General features: G+C 36.7%; 11 non-coding genes across 11 annotated transcripts; 6 read left to right on the forward strand and 5 right to left on the reverse strand.

Moving 5' to 3' along the window:
* Nucleotides 1-4,272: 4,272 nt before the first annotated feature.
* On the reverse strand, nt 4,273-4,346 carry TRNAN-GUU (transfer RNA asparagine (anticodon GUU)). The gene has a single exon. It is a non-coding gene; the product is annotated as a tRNA-Asn (tRNA).
* A 1,580-nt stretch (nt 4,347-5,926) lies between these two features.
* Nucleotides 5,927-6,000, forward strand: TRNAN-GUU (transfer RNA asparagine (anticodon GUU)). Its single transcript has one exon. It is a non-coding gene; the product is annotated as a tRNA-Asn (tRNA).
* Nucleotides 6,001-7,601: 1,601 nt separating this feature from the next.
* TRNAN-GUU (transfer RNA asparagine (anticodon GUU)) lies at nt 7,602-7,675 on the forward strand. The gene has a single exon. It is a non-coding gene; the product is annotated as a tRNA-Asn (tRNA).
* Nucleotides 7,676-9,267: 1,592 nt separating this feature from the next.
* TRNAN-GUU (transfer RNA asparagine (anticodon GUU)) lies at nt 9,268-9,341 on the reverse strand. The gene has a single exon. It is a non-coding gene; the product is annotated as a tRNA-Asn (tRNA).
* A 1,535-nt stretch (nt 9,342-10,876) lies between these two features.
* On the forward strand, nt 10,877-10,950 carry TRNAN-GUU (transfer RNA asparagine (anticodon GUU)). The gene has a single exon. It is a non-coding gene; the product is annotated as a tRNA-Asn (tRNA).
* A 1,092-nt stretch (nt 10,951-12,042) lies between these two features.
* On the reverse strand, nt 12,043-12,118 carry TRNAN-GUU (transfer RNA asparagine (anticodon GUU)). Its single transcript has one exon. It is a non-coding gene; the product is annotated as a tRNA-Asn (tRNA).
* A 2,505-nt stretch (nt 12,119-14,623) lies between these two features.
* TRNAN-GUU (transfer RNA asparagine (anticodon GUU)) lies at nt 14,624-14,697 on the forward strand. The gene has a single exon. It is a non-coding gene; the product is annotated as a tRNA-Asn (tRNA).
* Nucleotides 14,698-15,825: 1,128 nt separating this feature from the next.
* Nucleotides 15,826-15,899, reverse strand: TRNAN-GUU (transfer RNA asparagine (anticodon GUU)). Its single transcript has one exon. It is a non-coding gene; the product is annotated as a tRNA-Asn (tRNA).
* A 4,629-nt stretch (nt 15,900-20,528) lies between these two features.
* On the forward strand, nt 20,529-20,602 carry TRNAN-GUU (transfer RNA asparagine (anticodon GUU)). The gene has a single exon. It is a non-coding gene; the product is annotated as a tRNA-Asn (tRNA).
* A 1,133-nt stretch (nt 20,603-21,735) lies between these two features.
* TRNAN-GUU (transfer RNA asparagine (anticodon GUU)) lies at nt 21,736-21,809 on the reverse strand. Its single transcript has one exon. It is a non-coding gene; the product is annotated as a tRNA-Asn (tRNA).
* A 4,554-nt stretch (nt 21,810-26,363) lies between these two features.
* On the forward strand, nt 26,364-26,437 carry TRNAN-GUU (transfer RNA asparagine (anticodon GUU)). The gene has a single exon. It is a non-coding gene; the product is annotated as a tRNA-Asn (tRNA).
* The last annotated feature ends 383 nt before the right edge of the window (nt 26,438-26,820 follow it).

Here is a 26,820-nt window from a genome sequence, read left to right on the forward strand (position 1 = left end):
AAAAACATCGAGCTGAACAAATCACAGGACTCAATTACGAGTTTCTCATCTCGGAAAGCATTATATTCATTTACCCGCACCCAGGATTATTCATATTCATATGCACCGACCTCATTTTGTTGACTATCTGCTAGCTGGAATTTGTTTCTTCTGTATGCTAAGATAATTCTAATTTACGGTTAGATACCTATGTTTAATGCAACATTGCATATGTAACCAATTGTGATCTATCCTGTTGCAAATTACGATAATATACCTAGTGGCGTCGCATCGCATGCCAAACATCGACACCATACATGAATGGCTCCGCATGATTAACCCTTCTCAGGTAGAGCTTGTGCTGGTTGCATCTCAGGTAGATCTAGGTCGGTCATACCCGAAAGTTAGAATATTCAGGAAATATGCTTCTGTTTCTTTGAAGAAGACAAGTTGGGAAAAATAGTCATGTATTACAGATTTTCTTAAGAAAAAGAAAATCTGAATGGATCCTTGACAATTCATAAAGCTCAATATGGAATGGAACTTCCTGCTGTGAAGTCGATCAGTCACACACTACAATCACATCTGCGGAAGAGGGGAGAAAAGTGCGAGTACTTGTTTTCTATTTATCTATTTTTTAACATGTTGCATCATGTTGAAAACATATACACAATCTATAAGAATAAATTGTAGTGTATGATGATTTTGTTACCTCTGTCTTATCACATAGCATGCCGAGTGAGTGCTGAAGGCACACTGGCTTGCGACAGCTATTGTGCAGTTAGTGTCTTCCTGTCTCTTCGTAGGGCAGATCCACCACCTCTTCTGTAAATGTCCAGGAAGTAATTTTGAGGTGTTCAAGTCAGGGAAGACAGTCCGGACAGTTTATTGAATTTGTCATTACACCCTGTACCTTTGGCAGACGTGGGCTTCACAAATCCAACTACCCTCATATACAAAAAAGGAAATGACTTACAAGTAACCCCCCTCACTCCTTGTATGGATGCAAAACGTCAGAAAGCTACTGAGGAGAATAGGGCTCATGGGCATTTAGAAGTTGCTGTACTAGAAATTGTGCAAAGGGGTGTGGGTCTCTGAGATCCACCTCTACTAAAGCAGGGTTAAATACCACACCTTAGATCAGGTCACGGCTGTTAAAATAAGAGTCCGACTGCTATCCCACCCCAGATGTTACTCGAAAGATTTTTACTCGCACATTGATTACTCAAGGATCACTGTAAGGCTATGTATTCGAGATTATCACTGTGTTCTTAACCTGAAGCTTAAATACTCGCTTCGTAAACCTACCGGTATGTAAACCGTATTTATTTTGAGTGACATTTCTTTATCATCTCATGCTTTCATTATTCTATATACTTTATGTGACAAATTGATTTCATTGCTTCACATCTTTCTTATATTACCATTCATACTTCCTCCTTGACGTCCTGGTGACCAAGAAGGCGGAGTCAGTGTCAACACGTCAATGACAACAGATGTAATATCTGACATATACCACCTGGTCAGAGACTCAAGTTGGACAAAGGTCTTCTTTCCCCGAGAGGTCAGCAAAGATAATTCTGGAATCAACATTTTGTATTCAAGGTCAAGACAGAAGAGTCCGGGATTCAGGCATCACTGGCGCCCCGAGGAATTCCCCTTCCTCCTGATCATTATATAGCACGTATTCAACTGTCCTAATTGTCATCAATCTCAACCGCAACTCAATCACACCATCAATATTACATTGTAATTATTATTTTATCTCAACGGCAACGTTAATAATGATCATTGCAAGGCCATTTCTAGTTTCAAGCTAAATAAACATAAATAATATATGAGATACTCATGCTTGAGAAAATCTGGTACACCCTTGGAACTGAAGATTCATTAATCTTGTTTTATTTCGTTCTCCACTCTGGATTCAGTTGTTTTTCTTACTAGAATGGAATAATTTGAAAATTGAAGTGCCGAGAGGTTTCATTTGTAAATCCAGTATACAAGTGCATCTTTTGTATACAGTATCGTCTTTGGATATAAATAAGTATTCACTAACCATTCCAAAGTCGTTTTATCATTGCAATTCGAAACCATTTTATTATCATTACTATTATTATTTGTAACAGTGTTGTATTATCATGATTATTATCTATATTTTTATAATTCCAATAGTATATGACTATTGGTGAATTATTATTTCGTCTTATTAATTGTGGTAATAATATTGATATTTACTATTAGGGTTACCATACCTCATCCTCAACTAAGTCGCATCGTCTTCATCATTATCATCTCATCATATTCCATACTTTATAGTAACAATGATAGTACTTTATAGTAATAATTAAACATAATCTAATAATGAATCGAAACTATTCCTGAAAGTTCCTACTACAATCAATATCAGGGCCAATAACATTAAATATACTAAGAAAAGAGCCAACAATTATTCGTTAATCATCTTCCTTACATTGATAGTCTTTGTCATCATCATTACATTTTTGTGCTAATGTTGAAAAAATATATGTTTTCTATTATTCATGTTTCTTAAATGCTGAATGTGTATACATGTAACAGTAACCTCATCAAATTCAGCAGTGGAATACAATGTTCATGCGTGTACAGCTCTGCGATCATTCCATTCCCATAGTAGGTCACAGAATATAGCAGGAATTTGATTATTTAAGTTATGAATTAAAGTAATCGCCTCCGGGTGGGCTCGACCTACCTTTCGTTTAACAGCTGAACGCGCTAACCGATTGTGCCACAGAGGCTTGCAATAAATTAGAAACTTTTAGTTACACTGCTTGAATAAGATATAATTTTTGCCTGCTAAAATGCATCTAATTACATAATTATTGCTGTTACGGACAGCCTAAATACGTGCAAGGTTACTACAGATTAAGTCAAGACCCTATCCCCTTAATATGTCTTAATCCATAAGTAGTCGCATAGTTAACATTCTCATCTTCTGGCGTTTCCGTAAAGTGATCGGCAAGTCATATCGTTTATACTTCCCCTGAGCGCCGATACCTGGTACACTGTTACTTTCTGAACATGAAGACCATGTGACTGGCCCTACCTTGGCGTTCATATTTCCTCTTTGGCGCTCTGGTATTCAAGATAGCGCAGTCACTGACCAGACAGCTCCTCCTACTGTATGAAGTCTCAAGGTGGACAGAAACTACCAAGAAGTCACTCTGGAATCGACATTCCTGATTGGATATCAAGACACAGACACTGGCGACCCTGCTCCTGATCATTAAAGCTCTAACCCTATAGATCTTCAACTGCAGTGTCAACCTGAACTCATCGTTTCATCGTTACTGCATTACAATTGTTATTGTGTCCTAACAATGACAGAAGCAATGGCATACGAAATACTCATCTCAGTACAACCCTTGAACTGAAGATTCATCAACTCAGCTATTTTTCAGGTGTAAAGCGACATTGAAGTCTAACGTGACAAGAGATCTCATTTGCATATACCATAAATAAATGTGGATTTTGACCTAGATACATAAATTAATAACACACTGCTTGTAAATACAATGTTTATCTGTCAAGAATCGTCACCGGAGATAGTTATTATTATTAATAATATTATCTCCATCATCATCAGTGACAGCAGTAATAGTATTATAGGATCACCATTATACTTATTATATCATTCTTACTACTATTATTAATATTGTTGTTATTACTGTTATTGCTACTATTAGAGGCCCTAGAAGTAAATCATTAGTAGTAGTAGTATTGTAACTGATATCAACATTGCTTATATAACTGTATTATAAATGCCATTTTATTTTTTTGCTTGTTATGATAAGAATAATAATCATTACTGTTATCACAACTTCAGCTTTAACTCTTATCAGTCTTATCATCTTATCATATACCGTACTGTATAGTAGTAGTGATAGTGATATGTTCAATTATTGCTAAAAATACTTCAGATTGAATCAATATCAGAACTAAGAAAAGCATTCGAAAAGAACCAACAGCTATTCGTGGCCTGAACATTTTCCAGATCACTATCTATGAAGATGAGTTCTAGACGTCATTGATATTTCTTTAAGCATTGTATTTAAGTATCATTATCGTCAACCTAATCTTATAGTCATTGTCATTATTATATTTGTTGTACTGCTGATTTACTCACCATAGTAGTAGGATTGTACTGATGTCATTCATTAAACAATCATACATTTATTCCGTTTCTAAATTGCACGTGGCAGCTCACAGGATGTAACAGACATTGCATTTATCTACGGCATTGTGTACTAAAGAATTCGCCCCCGGGTGGGCTCGAACCACCAACCTTTCGGTTAACAGCCGAACGCGCTAACCGATTGTGCCACGGAGGCTTACTGTGATGCGAATATTTTTTGTTACTAACCAAACAGGTAAACAAGAATTTTGCAATTCGTGATAAAGTTTGAAATAAGTGGTTGTTATTTCAAGATACCAGAAAATGAAAATGATGCTTGAATAAGATAGCTTATAAGTTGCAGGATATAAAGGACTTCTTTGTAGCACAAACCGATTTACAAAAAATATTACGAAAGACACAATATGCAAATAATCTTTAGCAACGCCCACTTAGGTGAAATTGTTTGACAAATGGAACAATTAGAAGATCTTGTGGTGGTTAGACTTTCAAAGTAGAATAAAGTTGGGCAACGAATCACGACTTATTCACTTACTAATCTTTAGATCTGTTGCAGAACTACGCGGGGTTGACGGAGACGCCTATTTCAGGGCAGTGACCCCTCACCCCCCCATTTTGACGAATTAGATTTGGGATCTTATTATGAAAATGTTGTAAATGTAAATCTATTGCCTAGTCTTCCGGTCTTGATCAGCCGTATTCCCCTAGGTGCTCCCTCAGTAATAGCCACCTAAATATAAATCATTGTTCATTTTGTCATACTTTGCAACAATCATTAAAACATATTTATAAAGCACTGCAACTATGTTGATACTGTTCAATACATATTTTTTGTATATACATTGTGCTCCATTCTTAAATCATTTGAAGATATATGTGAACCGATACATACATAATACATAATGATATAAAGATAATGTATAATGTATACATAATGATATAAAGATAATGTATAATGTATACATAATGATATAAAGATAATGGACATTAGTGAAAAAATCATTATTTTTTCGGTCGCATGATTTAAATATTCGATTTAAAAAATGCTACCTCCGGATTTGAGAATCTGGTAATGGAATTTTGTGGTTTGTTGCTCAGCTTCTTGTGTATCATGGTAACAATGCCTTTCATTAGGGGTTCTTGAGAATTCCAAGCTCATTTCATTCTACTTTTCTGTTTCATATAGTTCAGTAGCTTCTACTAACTGTTCCTGTTCGAAAATTACTGATATTGTTTACATCAATCTTGTGTATTTCGTAATACAGACAAGTCGGTTATTTGATGATAAAATGACTATCCTATTCAAGTATTAATTATACTCATTGGTAGGCTACCTTAAAACTACATAATGTTAATATCATGCTCCCTGAACTAGTTAGTTAGCCCCCCCTCCCTTTCCTCAAATCTTCAGTAATGGGAATACCATCATGATTTGAGCACACAATTCAATCATTTAAGACTAACGATTACCGTTTTAAGATTACACTTTCTAAAGTATTAAACTTCAGTATCATAGTTATATAGTCAAGGCTCTCTGAAAGTATTTGAACTGTTAAAGATTCTTAAATTTATAGACTTGGGATTTACAGAAATAGAGAACTCCCCTACCATTCACTTCCCCTCCCCCTGGGAATTACTCACGCCACCCTAGGGATTCTGAAAGAGACACCAGGTTAAAAACCTATGTGTTAAACAGTTGGATTCGTCACGCCATCTTGTTCTAAATATTATATAAATTTGTTCAATATCTAATAGAAAGTTTCCTCATCAATACATGCCTCCGTGGCACAATTGGTTAGCGCGTTCGGCTGTTAACCGAAAGGTTGGTGGTTCGAGCCCACCCGGGGGCGATTACTTTAGATCACCATGCAGTTGGTAAATGATCAAACTCCTAATTTCCGTGACAAACCACACGCGGCAGAACAATGGAATTGACCGCAGCATTGAACTCTGAACGGTGTCACGGACTCTGGACTGCACTTTTGTTATCATTCAGCAACAGGTTACTGGTTGGTGACGAACTTTATTACTATTATCGTTATTCCCAGCATTCTAACAATGACAGTAAGTATAGTAATGCCAGTAACGATAATAGGAATAAAAAACAGTTTCCCCCGAAAAATCATGGAAAGGATTAAACATGTAAGACCAAATAGTCCTATCAGTACATTTATCATTTCGGAATAACAATAACATAAAAATAAATTTCAGTCAGATGATCGAAGAAACTAACCAAACAATCGATAAATGAATAAACAGCAGTTAAATTTGACCTGGCAACACTCGTGACCTACATGTGCGAATACTCCGGAAAGAGTTATATCTAACAAATAAAATGCCAATGATATCACTGATTTACAATAGCAACCGTAATTCCTCCCATTTAGTAATAAAACCGAAAATATAAATGATCTAAATATAGACTGAGGAAGGGAAAAAATTACGAAATCAGTTCATCGTTAGTTAGTTAGTTAAGATAACTAACTATGTTCATATAAAGATGTCCCTTCATAAAAGTGTCCTTGACTTGTAGGGCTAATTAAATATGTGTGCAGCAATGATATATGGTGAAGACATAGCACTCGACTTAGATCGAGATTCGATCCGCTTCCATTTCAAGAACCTGTTTTCCAAGCTCCTCCATTTTGGCTTGAACTATTCCTATATGGGAAACGTGATCTTCCCATGTTGTGAAATCCCTGCTTGTTCTAGGCTGAACCAAACATTGAAAGACTATATTTCTTTAAATTCATTATTGACTCTAAGGACACATGATTCATGCCACAGTTTACTGCACCATATCCTGGCATTCATATAAAATTTTATCAGATAATAAACGCTGAGCATTGCAGCAAGTGTCCTGTTGAATGATATCAATATATCTATTAAAAACCACGCATTAACTTACATCATCTTTTTTAAATTATATATACAAAATATAACCTAAATCCATATCTGCTTACACGCACGCGCCGCTATATATTTTTACAGATATATATATATATATATACATATACATACACACACACCCATGTACATTTGTGTGTAAGTCTCTTCTTATTAAACTCCCAATCTTATTTTTACATATATATGTAAACAAATGTGTGCGAAAAAAGAGCAAACATGTATGTATGCACATATGTATGCTTGCGTGTACGTATGAATGGTTGCTGATACGAATAAATAAATATATAATTTTACACACACACACACACACATATATACAAATAAAATTGCATTATATGTTTAACTACGGGTAAGTATCTATCATTCGCCGTACAAGAGAAAAAAATTACGAATCATCAGTGAATATCACGAATCATGAAGAAAAATGAGAGATAACCTATATTCTGTCACACATAGTAATGCTTATTGATTAACATGCTAAATGAAAAAAATAACTAATTCACTTAACTTGCATCACTTGATTAACAATCATCACATATAATAAGCCTCCGTGGCACAATTGGTTAGCGCGTTCGGCTGTTAACCGAAAGGTTGGTGGTTCGAGCCCACCCGGGGGCGTTACTTTTGCAAAAATAAGCGATTTTTAGATTCACTGAAAAGTCAGAAAAACGGGCTATCTTACGCCCCATACACCAGAACAAAAAACCCAACCCATTTTATAAGAAAAATGAAGTGATCGAGATCTCTAATTAGTGCTAACGTATCTGCAAAATGAATAAATTATGATATCGCAAAACAATATATGCACAATTTGCATTTACATTGTTGTAATTTGTCCATAATTGTAAAGAGAAATTCCCGTCTTGATGATTATATTATATTTCATGCGTACCTTTACATTTTAAATATACACACGTGTATTAATCTAAAAATACATGCCCAATATAAGTGCAAAACATCGATATGAAACAACATATATTATGAAATACATTAGTGTGTATGTATGCTCACGCTCTCTCTCTTTCACTTTTTTCTGTAAAATACACACGCTCATTTGCACGTACCCACACACACGTGTATGTGTTTATGTGTGTGGACATGGAAATTATATACCATCTCAATAAGCGGAAACCCTCAAATCATGTATTACACATGCAGGCCAACAGTCTTCCAACTTCGAGTGGCGATATTGCTGGCGAGGTAGCGCGCTTGTCTTATCCACCCACCTCGGATACATACCAGACTTCATTGGATTGAAAATAATAGTGAATAAAATAAAATGAATTTCAGAATGTTGATGTGAATAATAAGCGTTGTTACTATTTTAAAACACTTTTTGCTCAATAGGCAATGCGTATGATTCATACCCCGCAGAATTCGTGGATGTTTAGATTACTGAATTAACAAACCTCAGGATGCTTCCTGGACACAGTTGATTGGAACATCCATCTATAGATTAAAATGCCGGTTTCAGTATTCCTCACTACCTTGTTCTGGACCGGTGTTACACAAAATGCAAATTAGACAGTTGTCTAGGTCGACAAAATCAGAGCCATACAAATTTTGAACTTGGAGTAGTCAGAGTAACTTGCCACCTGACATTTTGCATTCATCCAAGATACCTTTTGTAATTACCTTATCGTGTAAGTTGGGAGGCGGCACTCTAATACACCAACTCCGGCACTGTCACTTATTATCCCCCACCATGTTTGAATATATTGTTATCTCCTAGATAATATTCACAATTTTCTGTGTTGTGGGTAAGGAATTCCTGCTCCTGCCGAAATGCCCAAGGGCACCAAGTGTGACAACCTACTGACGACGACGGGAACGTACACCATCCACCATAGTTTTATCTTTCCCATAGATGGTTTCACAAGCACTTAGTCACCAAAAAGGAATTTATAGGGCTATTTGGTTTTGCATATTTAATCCTTTTCATGATTTTTCGGGGGGAGGGGGGATTTCTATTCCTATTAACGTTACTATACTTACTGTCATTATTAGAATACTGGGAATAACAATAATAGTAATAAAGGTCATGTCACTAACCAGTAACTTGTTGAATGATGACAAAATAGCAATCTAGGGTCTGTGACAACGTTCAGAGTTCAATGCTGCAGCCATTCCATTGTTCTGCTGCGTATGGTTTGTCACGGAATTCATTAGGAGTTTGATAATTTACCAACTGCATGGTGATCTAAAGTAATCGCCCCCGGGTGGGCTTGAACCACCAACCTTTCGGTTAACAGCCGAACGCGCTAACCAATTGTGCCACGGAGGCATAAATTTATTTGAAAATGTTCTATCACATGTTGAACAAACTGATATAATATTTGGAACAAGATGGCATGATCAATCCAACTGTTTAACACAGCGGTTTTTAGCCATGTGGCTCTTTCAGAGCCCCTAGGGTGGGAGGGGGAATCAAAGGTAGGGGAGTTCTCTATTTTTGTAAGCTTAACTGGTTAGAAATTGAAGAATCTTTAAGAGTTCAAATACTTACAGAGAGCCTTGACCGTAACTATGGTACTGAAGTTAATACATTATATATAAAGTATAATCTTGATACGATAATACACTCCTGCATAATTGAAGGGTTTGTGCTCAAATCATGATGGTATTTCGATTGTTGAAAATGTGAGGAAAGAAGGTGCGTGGGGGGGGGGGTGAGGAAGCAAGGACTAACTAGTACAGGGAGCGTTGTATTAACATTATGTAGTTTTAAGGTACCCTGACAATGAGTATAATTGATACTTGAATAGGCTACTGTCATCTTATCAAATAAGCGACTTCTCTGTATTACGAAAGACACAAGACAGAGAAAAGAATTTTAGCAATTTTCTAACAGGAACAATTAGAAGACCTGTTACTTTGTTTAAATTAAATAGTTTCTGGACTATATTAACCTGTGAAGTGGATTGAAATGAGCTTGGACTTCTCGAGGCGCTGAATGAAAGGCATTGAGTTACCATGATACACAAGAAGCTGAGCAACAGACCACATAACTCCATTACCAGAATCTCAAATCCGGAAGTAACATTTTTTTACCCGCCCCGCAAGGAAATAGTTAAAGAGTTGGATGGATAAAATCATGATTTTTTTCACTAAAGTGCATTATCTATATAGCAATATGAATATTTAATATGTATCGCTTCATATTACTTTACGTCTTCAAATGATTGCATTTTAGAATGGTGAACAATGCATGTAGAAAAATATATGCTTTAAACAGCATCAGTACATAAAGTACTATAAAGCAGCATCAGTACTTTATAGATATGATTGTGATGACATATTATTCCAAAAGCTAGGGGGACCTTGGGGGACACGGCTGATTAGGAGGGGGAGACTAGGCAATAGATTAACATTTACTAAATCTATTTCTTCAGAATAGGGGGGGGGGGGAGGGTCACCGTCCTGAAATGGGCGTGTACTGCAACAGTGCCAAAGATAAGTAAGTAGATGAGTCATGATTCGTTGCCCAGCTTCCCTTATGTTGTTGAAGAAGCTTTATTCCACTTCGAAAGTCTAACCACGTCAACAGATCATCTAGCTGATTCATTTGTCAAGTAATTACACCTAAGCGAGTGTTGCTAAAACGTATTCTTATATTGTGCCTTTCGTAATATTTTTTTGTAAATCAGTTTGTGCTACAAAGAAGTCCTTCACTTCCTGTAACTTGCAAGCTGACATCTTACTAAAGTATTACTTTCCGGTGCCTTTGAATATCAACCATTTATTTCAAACATTATCTCGAGTTGCAAAATTCTTGGTTTCCTGTTTGGTTTGTAATAGAATATATTCGCATATTGACAAGCCTCCGTGGCACAATCGGTTAGCGCGTTCGGCTGTTAACCGAAAGGTTGGTGGTTCAAGCCCACCCGGGGGCGAATTCTTTAGTCCATAATGCCGTAGATAAATACAGTGTCTGTTACATCCCGTGAGCTGTCACGTGCGAATTAGAAACGGACTGTGCCCATAATTGTGTAATGACATTTCTACAACACTACTACCTTTGGTGAGAAGTTCTTGTTTTAAACAAATGTGTATATCAGTACTTAAAAAATATAGGTAACTATATAATCCGCTGGTTTTATTGTCCTTATTTAGCAGCAATATTGATATCACAAAGTAAAATCAGCAGTACTACAAATATGATAATGACAATGGCTACAAGATTATGTTGACGATAATGATACTTATATACACTGTTTAAGGAAATATCAATGACGTCTAGAACTTACCTTCATAGATAGTGATCTGGAAAATGTTCAAACCACGAATAGTTGTCGATTCTTTTCGAATGCTTTTCTTAGTTCTGATATTTATTTAATCTGAAATATTTTCAGCAATAGTTAAAAAATATATATACAATACAGTATATAAGATGATATGGGTGATAATAGGTAAAGTTGAGGTGATAAGAGTAATAATAATTATTCAAATAATCACAAGAAAAATATAAAATGGCATTGATAATACTTAGTTATATAAGCAATGATATCAGTAAGAATAATAGTACTACTAATAATAAACTACTACGACTTATAATAGTAGCAATGATGATACTTGATATTATTTCCGAGGTGGGTGGTTCGCCGAGCACGCCACCTCGCTAACGATATCGTCACTCTAAGTAGGAAGACTGTTGGCCTGCATGTGTAATACATGATTTGAGGGTTTCTGCTTATGGAGATGGTATATAGTTTCCATGTCCACACACGAACACACACACACGTGTATGTGTGGGTGGGTGTGCACGTATGAATGTAAATGCAAAGTATGCATTTTATTTTTTAGTGATATCTGCATTATTTATTTTAAAGATACGTTAGCACTAATTAGAGATCTCGATCATTTCTTTTTTATTATAGAATGGGGTCTCTGTTTTGGTGTATAGGGCGAAAGACACCCCCCCTGTTTTTCTACCTTATATGATAGTATTTCAGTGAATCTAAAACATCACTTTTATTTTCAAAAGAAGCGACCCCGGGTGGGCTCGAACCACCAACCTTTCGGTTAACAGCCGAACGCGCTAACCAATTGTGCCACGGAGGCTTATTTATTGACGTTAGTGATTGTTGATTAGATATTTCAAATTGAGCGATGTAGTTATTTTCATTTAGCAATAAGCCTTGCAATATTTGATAAAGTGCAGGGTCTGTCCTTTATATATATATATATATATATATATATATATATATATATATATATATATGTGTGTGTGTGTGTGTGTGTGTGTTATATATGTATATTTCTTTTTTCATGATTCGTTACATTCACTGGTGATTCACAATTCACCCGTAATTAAACATATAATGCAATACCGTGCCATATTTAATCTGTGTGTGAAATTATCTATTTATTAATTTATTCATATTAGTTATCATATACACATACACACAAGGATACACACATGCTACAGGTGTGCGAGGGCATATACATACATGTTTTCTCTTTTGGTTGTGATCACCTCTTGATAAATATAATTTCAAAAAGAGTACATCAGTCAATGCGCATTGATTTATTTATATCATTCACCGGGAAATATAGTTTTTTCAGTCTTTGGTTCAACATAGACAAACAGGAACTTCACAAACTTCACAACTTGGGAAGATCGCGTTTCCCATATAGGAATAGTTCAAACCAAAATGGAGGAGCTTGGAAAACAGGTTCCTGAAATGGAAGCGGATCAAATCTATACTCCACTAGGTCAGGTTAGTTTTGTCATAGCAAATCAGTGATATCATTGGCACTTTATTTATTTATATATATATATAACGAAAACTGGCTACCAAGGAGCTACCTTTTTCAGGTCAATTCTAACTGCTGTTTAACGATAATTTGGTTGGTTTCACAAATCTTTCGAAAGAAATTAGTTTTTTAGCCATTGTTAATCCTAAATGATGCACGTATTGACATTGATAACCCTTTCCATGATTTTTCGGGAAAAAATATTTTTATTTCTGTTATCGTTACTGACGTTACTATACTTACTGTCATTATTAGAATAATAGAAATAGCAAAATAGTAATGAAATGTCACCACCTAGCAACTTGTTGCTAACTGATAACAAAGTTGCAGTCCAAAGTCCGTGACACCGTTCAGAGTTCAGTGCCTCGGCCATTCCATTCTTTTGACGTGTGTGGTTTGTCATATAGTAGGAATTTGATCATTTACTACATACATTGTGATCTAAAGTAATCGCCCCCGGGTTGGGCGATTACCACCAACCTTTCGGTTAACAGCTGAACGCACTAACCAATTGTGCCACAGAGGCATATAGTGATATGGAAACTTTCTATTACAGATAGAACAAATTGAAAACAAAATATTTGCAACAGGATGGCATGCTGAATCCAACTGTTTAACTCTTAGGGTGGCGTGAGTAATTTCCAGATCGGGGGGAAATCAGTGGTAATGAAGTTTTAAGGTAGCCTGTCATTTTATCAGCAAATAAACGACTTTTCTGTATTACGGAAAACACAAGACAGAGATAGACAATTTTTAGCATTTTTTAACAGGAACAATTAGTTGAAGACCTGTTGCTGTGGTTAAACTAAATAATTTCTTTACAATATGAAACAGAGAAGTGGAATGAAATGAGCTTTAACTTCTCAAGAACCCCGAATGAAAAACATGAGTTAACATGATACACAAAGAGCTGAGCAACAAACTGCGGAACTCCATTTCCAGCTTCTCAAATCCGGAGGTAGATTTTTTTTACCCGCAAATTAAATAGTAGTCACTATCTAAATCGAATTCCTTAAATCATGAAATCGAGAAAATCTCGATTTTTTCACTAATGAGCATTATCATTATAGCAATAGGAATACGTAGTATGTATCACTTGATATGTATCCTCAAATGATTGCATCTTAGAATGGAGCACGATATATATATATATATATATATATATATATATATATATGTATGTATTGAACAGCATCAGTACAGTTACAATGCTTCATGAATATGTTTCATTGATTGTGATAAAGTATGATTCCAAAATCAATTTAAATAAAAGATTAAGATTTAGGCGGCTATCACTGAAGGGGCATCTAGCGGGACACTGCTGGTTAGGAGGGCGACTAAGCAATGGATTAACATTTACTAAATATTTATAGTAAGTTCCCAAATCTAATTCTTCAGAATAAGGGGGGGGGGGGGCAGAGCGCCACCGCCCTGAAATGGGCGTGTCCGTCAATCCCGCGTAGTTCTACAACAGCTCCTAAGACAAATAAGTAGATGATGAGTTATGGTTCGTAGCTCAGCTTCCCGTATGTTGTTGAAGAAGCTTTATTCCATTTCGAAAGTCTTACCATGCCAACAGAACATCCAATTGATCCATTTGTCAAACAATTTCACCTAAGTGAGTGTTACTAAAATCAGTTTGTGCTACAAAGAAGTGTTTTGCTTCCTGTAACTTACAAGCTGACATCTTCCTAAAGAATTACTTTCCGGTAAATAAAATATCAACCATTTATTTCAAACATTATCTCGAGTTGCAAAATTCTTGGTTACCTGTTTGGTTTGTAATAGAATATATTCGCACATTAACAAGCCTCCGTGGCACAATCGGTTAGCGCGTTCGGCTGTTAACCGAAAGGTTGGTGGTTCAAGCCCACCCGGGGGCGAATTCTTTAGTCCATAATACCGTAGGTAAATGCAATGTCTGTTACTTCCCGTGAGCTGTCACGTGCAATTTATAAACATGAACCCATAATTGAATAATGGCACTTCTACAATACTACTGCCTTTATAGAGAAGTTATTGTCTTAAACAAATGTCTATATCAGTACTTTAAAAATATAGGTAACTAAAGCTCTCAAATAATCCGCTGGTTTTATTGTCGTTATTCAACAGTAATATTAATATCACAAAGTAATATCAGCAGTACAACATATATGATAATGACAATGGCTACAAGATTATGTTGACGATAATGATACTTAAATACACTGCTTAAGGAAATATCAGTGACGTCTAGAACTTATCATCATAGATAGTGATCTGGAAAATGTTCAAACCACGAATAGTTATCGATTCATTTCGAATGCTTTTCTTGGTTCTGATATTAATTTAATCTGAAATAGTTTTAGCAATAGTTAAAATATAACTGTCATTACATCTATACAGTACGGTATATAAGATGATAAGGGTGATAATAGATAAAGTTGAGGTTGTGATAACAGTAATAATAATTATTCATATAATCACAAGAAAAATTATAACATGGCATTGATAATACTTAGTTATATAAGCAATGATATCAGCAACAATAATAGTACTACTAATAAAAACTACTACGACTTATAATAGTAGCAATAATGGTAATTAGTATTATTTCCGAGGTGGGTGGTTCGCCGAGCCCGCCACCTCACCAGCAATATCGTCACTCTAAGTTGGAACACTGTTGGCCTGCATGTGTAATACATGATTTAAGGGTTTCTGCTTATGGAGATGGTATATAGTTTCCATGTCCACACACTAACACACACACACACACACACACACGTGTGTATGTGTGGGGTGTGTGCGCGTATAAATGTAAATGGAAAGTATGCATTTTTTTTTTTTTTTTTTTTGTGATATCCGCATTTATTTAATTACAGATACGTTAGCACTAATTAGAGATCATTTTATTTTCATTATAAAATGGAGACTCTGTTTTGGTGTATAGGGCGAAAGACACCCTCTGTTTTTCTGCCTTATATAATAGTTTTTCAGTGAATCTAAAACATCGCTACTATTTTCAAAAGAAGCGCCCCCGGGTGGGCTCGAACCACCAACCTTTCGGTTAACAGCCGAACGCGCTAACCAATTGTGCCACGGAGGCTTATTACCATGTTATAGTGATTGTTGATTAAATATTTCAGATTGAGCAATGTAGTTATTTTCATTTAGCAATAAGCTTTGCAATATTTGGTAAAGTGCAGGGTCTGTCTTATATATATATATATATATATATATATATATATATACATATATAAATATATATAGATGAATATATATAGATTTTTTTTTTCATGATTAGTTACATTCACTGGTGATTCGCAATTTACCCGTACTTAACCATATAATGCAATACCGTGCCATATTTTATCTGTATGTATGTGTGAAATTATCTATTTATTAATCTATTCATATTTGTTATCATATATTGTTATATACACATACACGAATGGATTCACACATGCTACAGATGTATTTGCTGTTTTGGTTGTGATCACCTCTTCTTGATAAATATAATTTCAAAAATACGTCAATCAGGGCGTATAAATTGATTAATATCATTCACCGGGAAATATAATTTTTCAGTCTTTGGTTCAGCATAGACAAACAGGGACTTCACAAACTTCACAATTTTGGAAAATCACGTTTCCCATGTAGGAATAGTTCAAGCCAAAATGGAAGAGCTTGGAAAACAGGTTCCCGAAATGGAAGAGGATCAAATCTATACTACAGTAAGTCGGGTACTAGGTTAGGTTTGCCATGGTAAATCAGTGATATCATTGACACCTTATTTATTTTTAGATATAACGAAAACTGGCTACCAAGGAGCTACCTTTTTTGCACGCGTAGGAGAAATGATCTCAGGTCAAATCTAACTGCTGTTTATTCCTTTAACGATAATTTGGTTAGTTTCACCGATCTTTTGACTGAAATTCGTTTTTTAGTCATTGTTAATCCGAAATAATGCACGTATTAAGGGGCAGATCATCCTCTGACAAAAAAAAGTTGAAGGTCTTTGAACTTGAAACTTTCAGGGTATAACCAAATTATGAATGTCGACTTTAGGTTAGCAAGAAAATGTGGTATGTCATTCCGGCCTACGTTAAGACGTCATAACGTTTTTCGTTACGTCACAGCTTCCTGTGGTGTTATTTTTTGTCGTAGAGACACCTGCTTCTACATAGAAATACTCAAATACGATACGAAGAGCATGTAACTTAGTTTGTTTTTAGATTCGCAATACGTAATGCGTTATCGAGGCCGTAAGAAGCATGTTTGCGCGACGTCGCGCCGATCGCCATTATTTCTTCAATAAAATTTCCTAACACAAGTTTTTCACTTTATTGAAAAAACACGAAATTACACGATTAAGGGACAACCAATATGTATCAACATGAACGTTTACAAGAAGTTTTAATTATTTTTAAATGTTTGAGAATTTTTTGAATGTCAAAATTTTTAGTTTTGAGATACAGGCGTTTAAAGAGTTCAGTACAATGTAACGTCGCTATTTATTTTATGATTGGCATTGCTTTCACACACAAAGCTCTCTGGCTCATATTGATACTATACACAACGAATCAACTTGTAATTCTAATATATAGTGCATAGAAAAAAGAAAAACACTACCGATCCACCATGGTGTCGTGTCCAGAAGTGCCTTGTTCAGCATCTTTTTTTGCGCTTTTTTTGCGAAATGCCCCACTGCTGGGGTGTCTTCCCATTACCAAATCCTTGGAGAGGCGTTTTGTTTTTCCAGCAATGAGCGCCTTCCCTCTCATTGACAATGCTCACCAAACAGGTGTACTACAGGTCCACCGCCGCAATCCCGGGCCCGTATGTTTCACTTTCGGCTGCCTTCTTCTCCTCTACCTCCTTTGCAATTTCAAAATATGTCTCCTCAGATAGTGGATGCATATTGAAATTAGCACAGAAATCAAGCACTCCATGATAACCACTAGATGGCAAGGTGGTTTTCACTATTTTAGTGTGCAAGTCATAACGATTAGTTTCTACATTCATGACTTCACTAGATCTTTTCACTCTACCACGTGAGGTACACATCTCTTCCTTAGTGTTGCACTGACCACACTTAGCAACAAAAAAATTTGCCATGCCTCCAGCACGACCTTCCTTCACTATCATTTTGTTCCCGCACGCACAACGAGCAAATGAACACACCCACTCCAGCAGCTTGTCTTTATCAAGTAACAAAAACTCCCCCAGTGTCAGCTTCAGTGGCTTCGATGTTCATGCTGGCACTAAGATCTAACTTCAGCTTGGATCGTGTGGTGCATGAGGGTTCAGGACTAGGAGAAGTAGTGCTAGTAGAAGCAACAGGAGGCGTAATTTCGGACGCGGAGGTGGTGAGGACGGCGGTCATGTCGGTGGCTGCCGCATGGCCAGCTAGCGATACTCTCCGCTCTGCAGCCTTCTTCTTCCTAATTTCCCACATTTTTGAAAGCTTTTGCCTTGGTGTAAGTGGCATGGTGATCTTCTGTTGATGTTGGAAAGGGTAGCAACAAGAAACAATACAGCTAATATGAACCAACGGTGTTTATTAGCATGGGAAGCCAAGAGCTGCAGCATGCATGCTGAGTGTGTGAGAGGAGAGCCGACAGAGTGGCGGGTGAGGTGATTGTTGCTGCCAGGTGTATCTAGAATTACTCAGACGAAAACACAGAGGAAAACAAGGAAAAATGAGCGCAATATACAGAAGCACATGGGCCGTACTCGCGCGCGCCCTTTAATGGGTGCCCCTCGGACCTTTAAACGCCACGTGCGCGGCGTAGAAGCTTCGCGGGATTTAAATTCGTGTTCCTATATGTTGCTACATATATGTACACTTTTAATCCCCTCAAATCTCAATTTCGATTTTTTTCATATATTTCGACTATATCAGAGGGTGAGTTGCCCCTTAACAGGACTACTTGGTCTTACATGGTTAACCCTTTCCATGATTTTTCGGGGATAATATATTTTTATGTTATCGTTACTATACTTACTGTCATTATTAGAAAATGGAAATAACAAAAATAGTAATGAAATGTCACCACCTAGTAACTTGTTGCTGACTGATAACAAAGTTGCAGTCCAAAGTCCGTGACACCGTTCAGAGTCCAGTGCCTCGGCCATTCCATTCTTCTGACGTGTGTGGTTTGTCATTTAGTAGGAGTTTGATCATCTACTACATACATCGTGATCTAAAGTAATCGTCTCCGGGTTGGTCGATTACCAACCTTTCGGTTAACAGCCGAACGCGCTAACCAATTGTGCCAAAGAGGCATATAGTGATATGGAAACTTTCTATTACATATTAAACAAAAGTTGAAATAATATTTGGAACAGGATGGCATGATGAATCCAACTGTTTAACACAGCGTTTTTTTTTCCTTTCTTTAACCAGGTGGCTCTTTCAGAACCCCTAGGGTGGCGTGAGTAATTTCCAGGGGAAGAGGAAATCAGTGGTAGGGGAGTTCTCTATTTTTATAATTCTCTTGAGTGTTAAAATAATGATAATATTTCGATTGTTGAAGATTTAAGGGAATGGGGGGGGGGGGCAAGGACGAACTAGTACAGGGAGAGTGGTATTAACAGTATGTAATTTTAAGGTAGCTTACCAATGTGTATACTGTCATTTTATCAGCAAATAAACGACTTTTCTGAATTACGGAAAACACAAGACAGAGATAGACAATTTTTAGCATTTTTTAACAGGAACAATTAGTTGAAGACCTGTTGCTGTGGTTAAACTAAATAATTTCTTTACAATATGAAACAGAGAAGTGGAATGAAATGAGCTTTAACTTCTCAAGAACCCCGAATGAAAGACATGAGTTAACATGATACACAAGGAGCTGAGCAACAAACTGCGGAACTCCATTACCAGCTTCTCAAATCCGAAGGTAGTTTTTTTAACCTGCAAATTAAATAGTTGGCACTATCTAAATCTAATTCCTTAAATCATGAAATCGAGAAAATCTCGATTTTTTCACTAATGAGCATTATCATTATAGCAATAGGAATACGTAGTATGTATCACTTGATATATATCCTCAAATGATTGCATCTTAGAATGGAGCACGATATATATATATATAAATATATGTATTGAACAGCATCAGTACAGTTACAGTGCTTCATGAATATGTTTCATTGATTGTGATAAAGTATGATTCCAAAATCAATCAAAATAAAATATTAAGATTTAGGCGGCTATCACTGAAGGGGCATCTAGCGGGACACTGCTGGTTAGGAGGGCGACTAAGCAGTGGATTAACATTTATTAAATATTTATAGTAAGTTCCCAAATCTAATTCTTCAGAATAAGGGGGGGGGGCAGAGGGCCACCGCCCTGAAATGGGCGTGTCCGTCAATCCCGCGTAGTTCTACAACAGCTCCTAAGACAAATAAGTAGATGATGAGTTATGGTTCGTAGCTTAGCTTCCCGTATGTTGTTGAAGAAGCTTTATTCCATTTCGAAAGTCTTACCATGCCAACAAAACATCCAATTGATCCATTTGTTAAACAATTTCACCTAAGTGAGTGTTACTAAAATCAGTTTGTGCTACAAAGAAGTGTTTTGCTTCCTGTAACTTGCAAGCTGACATCTTCCTAAAGAATTACTTTCCGGTAAATAAAATATCAACCATTTATTTCAAACATTATCTCGAGTTGCAAAATTCTTGGTTACCTGTTTGGTTTGTAATAGAATATATTCGCACATTAAGAAGCCTCCGTGGCACAATTGGTTAGCGCGTTCGGCTGTTAACCGAAAGGTTGGTGGTTCAAGCCCACCCGGGGGCGAATTCTTTAGTCATAATGCCGTAGGTAAATGCAATCTCTATTACTTCCCGTGAGCTGTCACGTGCAATTTAGAAACGACATGAGCCCACAATTGTATAGTGGCACTTCTATAATACTACTGCCTTTAGAGAGAAGTTATTGTCTTAAACAAATGTGTATATCAGTACTTAAAAAATATAGGTAACTAAAGCTCTCAAATAATCCGCTGGTTTTATTGTCCTTATTTAACAGCAATATTAATATCACAAAGTAAAATCAGCAGTACAACATATATGATAATGACAAGGGCTACAAGATTATGTTGACGATAATGATACTTAAATACACTGCTTAAGGAAATATCAGTGACGTCTAGAACTTATGCTAGATAGTGATCTGGAAAATGTTCAGGCCACGAATAGCTGTTGGTTCTTTTCGAATGCTTTTCTTAGTTCTGATATTAATTTAACTGAAATAATTTTAGAAATAGTTAAAATATAACTATCATTACATCTATACAGTACGGTATATAAGATGATAAGGGTGATAATAGATAAAGTTGAGGTTGTGATAACAGTAATAATGATTATTCATATAATCACAAGCAAAAATATAACATGGCATTGATAATACTTAGTTATATAATCAATGATATCAGTAACAATAATAGTACTACTAATAAAAACTACTACGACTTATAATAGTAGCAATAATGGTAATTAGTATTATTTCCGAGGTGGGTGGTTCGCCGAGCCCGCCACCTCACCAGCAATATCGTCACTCTAAGTTGGAACACTGTTGGCCTGCATGTGTAATACATGATTTAAGGGTTTCTGCTTATGGAGATGGTATATAGTTTCCATGTCCACACACTAAAACACACACACACACACACACACACACACGTGTGTGTATGTGTTGGGGTGTGTACGCGTATGAATATAAATGCAAAGTATGCATTTTATTTTTTAGTGATATCCGCATTTATTTATTTTACAGATACGTTAGCACTAATTAGAGATCTCGGTCATTTCATTTTTATTATAGAATGGGGTCTCTGTTTTGGTGTATAGGGCGAAAGACACCCCCGTGTTTTCCTGCCTTATATAATAGTCTTTCAGTGAATCTAAAACCGCTATTATTTTCAAAAGAAGCGCCCCCGGGTGGGCTCGAACCACCAACCTTTCGGTTAACAGCCGAACGCGCTAACCAATTGTGCCACGGAGGCTTATTACCAAAATACAGTGATTGTTGATTAAATATTTCAAATTGAGCAATGTAGTTATTTTCATTTAGCAATAAGCTTTGCAATATTTGGTAAAGTGCAGGGTCTGTCTTATATATATTTATACATATATAAATATACATATATATGAATATATATATAGATTTTTTTTCATGATTAGTTACATTCACTGGTGATTCGCAATTTACCCGTACTTAACCATATAATGCAATACCGTGCCATATTTTATCTGTATGTATGTGTGAAATTATCTATTTATTAATCTATTCATATTTGTTATCATATATTATCATATACACATACACGAATGGATTCACACATGCTACAGGTGTATTTGCTGTTTTGGTTGTGATCACCTCTTCTTGATAAATATAATTTCAAAAATACGTCAGTCAGTGCGTATAAATTGATTAATATCATTCACCGGGAAATATAGTTTTTCAGTCTTTGGTTCAGCATAGACAAACAGGGACTTCACAAACTTCACAATTTGGGAAGATCACGTTTCCCAAATAGGAATAGTTCAAGCCAAAATGGAAGAGGATCAAATCTATACTACAGTAAGTCGGGTACTAGGTTAGGTTTGCCATGGTAAATCAGTGATATCATTGACACCTTATTTATTTTTAGATATAACGAAAACTGGCTACCAAGGAGCTACCTTTTTTGCACGCGTAGGAGAAATGATCTTAGGTCAAATCTAACTGCTGTTTATTCCTTTAACGATAATTTGGTTAGTTTCACCGATCTTTTGACTAAAATTCGTTTTTTAGTCATTGTTAATCCGAAATAATGCACGTAAAAAAAAAAAAAAAGTTTAAGGTCTTTGAACTTGAAACTTTCAGGGTATAACCAAATTATGAATGTCGACTTTAGGTTAGCAAGAAAATGTATGTCATTCCGGCCTACGTTAAGACGTCATAACGTTTTTCGTTACGTCACAGCTTCCTGTGGTGTTATTTTTTGTCGTAGAGACACCTGCTTCTACATAGAAATACTCAAATACGATACGAAGAGCATGTAACTTAGTTTGTTTTTAGATTCGCAATACGTAATGCGTTATCGAGGCCGTAAGAAGCATGTTTGCGCGACGTCGCGCCGATCGCCATTATTTCTTCAATAAAATTTCCTAACAAGTTTTTCACTTTATCGAAAAAAACGAAATTACACGATTAAGGGACAACCAATATGTATCAACATGAACGTTTACAAGAAGTTTTAATTGTTTTTAAATGTTTGAGAATTTTTTGAATGTCAAAATTTTTAGTTTTGAGATACAGGCGTTTAAAGAGTTCAGTATAATGTAACGTCGCTATTTATTTTATGATTGGCATTGCTTTCACACACAAAGCTCTCTGGCTCATATTGATACTATACACAACGAATCAACTTGTAATTCTAATATATAGTACATAAAAAAAAGAAGAAAAACACTACCGACCCACCACGGTGTCGTGTCCAGAAGTGCCTTGTTCAGCATCTTTTTTTGCGCTTTTATCGGCGAAATGCCTCACTGCTGGGGTGTCTTCCCATTACCAAATCCTTGGAGAGGCGTTTTGTTTTTCCAGCAATGAGCGCCTTCCCTCTCCTCATTGACAATGCTCACCAAACAGGTGTACTACAGGTCCACCGCCGCAATCCCGGGCCCGTATGTTTCACCTTCGGCTGCTTTCTTCTCCTCTACCTCCTGTGCAATTTCAAAATATGTCTTCTCAGATAGTGGATGCATGTTGAAATTAGCACAGAAATCAAGCACTCCATGATAACCACGAGATGGCAAGGTGGCTTTCACTATTTTAGTGTGCAAGTCATAACGATTAGTTTCTACATTCATGACTTCACTAGATCTTTTCATTCCGCCACGTGAGGTACACATCTCTTCCTTAGTGTTGCACTGACCACACTTAGCAACAAAAAAAACTTTGCCATGCCTCCAGCACGACCTTCCTTCACTATCATTTTGTTCCCGCACGCACAACGAGCAAATGAACACACCCACTCCAGCAGCATGTCTTTATCAAGCAACAAAAACTCCCCCAGTGTCAGCTTCAGTGGCTTCGATGTTCATGCTGGCACTAAGATCTAACTTCAGCTTGGATCGTGTGGTGCATGAGGGTTCAGGACTAGGAGAAGTAGTGTTAGTAGAAGCAACAGGAGGCGTAATTTCGGACGCGGAGGTGGTGAGGGCGGCGGTCATGTCGGTGGCTGCCGCATGGTCAGCTAGTGATACTCTCCGCTCTGCAGCCTTCTTCTTCCTAATTTCCCACATTTTTGACAACTTTTGCCTTGGTGTAAGTGGCATGGTGATCTTCTGTTGATGTTGGAAAGGGTAGCAACAAGAAACAATACAGCTAATATGAACCAACGGTGTTTATTAGCATGGGAAGCCAAGAGCTGCAGCATGCATGCTGAGTGTGTGAGAGGGGAGCCGACAGAGTGGCGGGTGAGGTGATTGTTGCTGCCAGGTGTATCTAGAATTACTCAGACGGAAACAGAGGAAAACAAGGAAAAATGAGCGCAATATACAGAAGCACATGGGCCGTACTCGCGCGCGCCCTTTAATGGGTGCCCCTCGGACCTTTAAACGCCACGTGCGCGGCGTAGAAGCTTCGCGGGATTTAAATTCGTGTTCCTATATGTTGCTACATATATGTACACTTTTAATCCCCTCAAATCTCAATTTCGATTTTTTTCATATATTTCGACTATATCAGAGGGTGGGTTGCCCCTTAACAGGACTACTTGGTCTTACATGGTTAACTCTTTCCATGATTTTTCGGGGATAATATATTTTTATGTTATCGTTACTATACTTACATTATTAGAAAATGGAAATAACAAAAATAGTAATGAAATGTCACCACCTAGTAACTTGTTGCTGATTGATAACAAAGTTGCAGTCCAAAGTCCGTGACAGAGTTCAGAGTCCAGTGCCTCGGCCATTCCATTCTTCTGACGTGTGTGGTTTGTCATTTAATAGGAGTTTGATCATCTACTACATACATCGTGATCTAAAGTAATCGCCTCCGGGTTGGTCGATTACCAACCTTTCGGTTAACAGCCGAACGCGCTAACCAATTGTGCCACAGAGGCATATAGTGATATGGAAACTTTCTATTACATATTAAACAAAAGTTAAAATAATATTTGGAACAGGATGGCATGATGAATCCAACTCTTTAACACAGCGTTTTTTTTTCTTTAATCAGGTGGCTCTTTCAGAACCTCTAGGGTGGCGGGAGTAATTTCCAGGGGGAGGGGAAATCAGTGGTAGGGGAGTTCTCTATTTTTGTAGTTCTCTTAAGTGCTCAAATCATGATATTTCGATTGTTGAAGATTTAAGGGAATGGGGGGGGGGAGGGGGTTGAGGAGGCAAGGGCGAACTAGTACAGGGAGCGTGGTATTAACATTATGAACTTTTAAGGTAGCCTGCCAATGACTATACTGTCATTTTATCAGCAAATAAACGACTTTTCTGAATTACGAAAGACACAAGACAGAGATAGACAATTTTAGCATTTTTTTTAACAGGAATAATTAGTTGAAGACCTGTTGCTGTGGTTAAACTAAATAATTTCTTTACTATATGAAACAGAGAAGTGGAATGAAATGAGCTTTAACTTCTCAAGAACCCCGAATGAAAGACATGAGTTAACATGATACACAAGGAGCTGAGCAACAAACTGCGGAACTCCATTACCAGCTTCTCAAATCCGGAGGTAGTTTTTTTTAACCTGCAAATTAAATAGTTGGCACTATCTAAATCTAATTCTTTAAATCATGAGATCAAGAAAATCTCGATTTTTTTTCACTAATGAGCATTATTATTATAGCAATAGGAATACGTAGTATGTATCACTTGATATATATCTTCAAATAATTGCATCTTAGATATATGTACAACATATATGCATTGAACAGCATCAGTACAGTTACAGTGCTTCTTGAATATGTTTCACTGATCGTGATAAAGTATGATTCCAAAATCAATTAAAATAAAAGATTAAGATTTAGGCGGCTATCACTGAAGGGGCATCTAGCGGGACACTGCTGGTTAGGAGGGCGACTAAGCAATGGATTAACATTTACTAAATATTTATAGTAGGTTCCCAAATCTAATTCTTCAGAATAAGGGGGGGGGGGCAGAGGGCCACCGCCCTGAAATGAGCGTGTCCGTCAACCCCGCGTAGTTCTGCAACAGCTCCTAAGATAAGATAGTAAATGATGAGTTATGGTTCGTAGCCCAGCTTCCCGTATGTTGTTGAAGAAGCTTTATTCCATTTCGAAAGTCTTATCACGCCAACAGAACATCCAATTGATCCAGTTGTCAAACAATTTCACCTAAGTGAGTGTTACTAAAATCAGTTTGTGCTACAAAGAAGTGTTTTGCTTCCTGTAACTTGCAAGCTGACATCTTCCTAAAGAATTACTTTCCGGTAAATAAAATATCAACCATTTATTTCAAACATTATCTCGAGTTGCAAAATTCTTGGTTACCTGTTTGGTTTGTAATAGAATATATTCGCATATTAAGAAGCCTCCGTGGCACAATCGGTTAGCGCGTTCGGCTGTTAACCGAAAGGTTGGTGGTTCAAGCCCACCCGGGGGCGAATTCTTTAGTCCATAATGCCGTAGGTATATGCAATGTCTGTTACTTCCCGTGAGCTGTCACGTGCAATTTAGAAACGACATGAACCCATAATTGTATAATGGCACTTCTACAATACTACTACCTTTAGCGAGAAGTTATTGTCTTAAATATGTATATCAGTACTTAAGAAATATAGGTACCTGAAAGTAACAATAATCCACTAGTTTTATTGTCCTCATTTAACAGCAATATTGATGCGTAAAATAGAATCAGCAATACTACAAATATAGTAATGCCAATGAATACAAGATCATGTTGACGATAATGGTACTTAAATACACTGCATAAGGAAATATCAATGACATCTAGAACATATCACCATAGATAGTGATCTGGAAAATA

This window comes from Penaeus japonicus, unplaced genomic scaffold (assembly GCF_977035675.1).
Source record: "Penaeus japonicus unplaced genomic scaffold, GWHDUDI00000001_assembly GWHDUDI00000024, whole genome shotgun sequence".
NCBI classification, from domain to species: domain Eukaryota; kingdom Metazoa; phylum Arthropoda; class Malacostraca; order Decapoda; family Penaeidae; genus Penaeus; species Penaeus japonicus.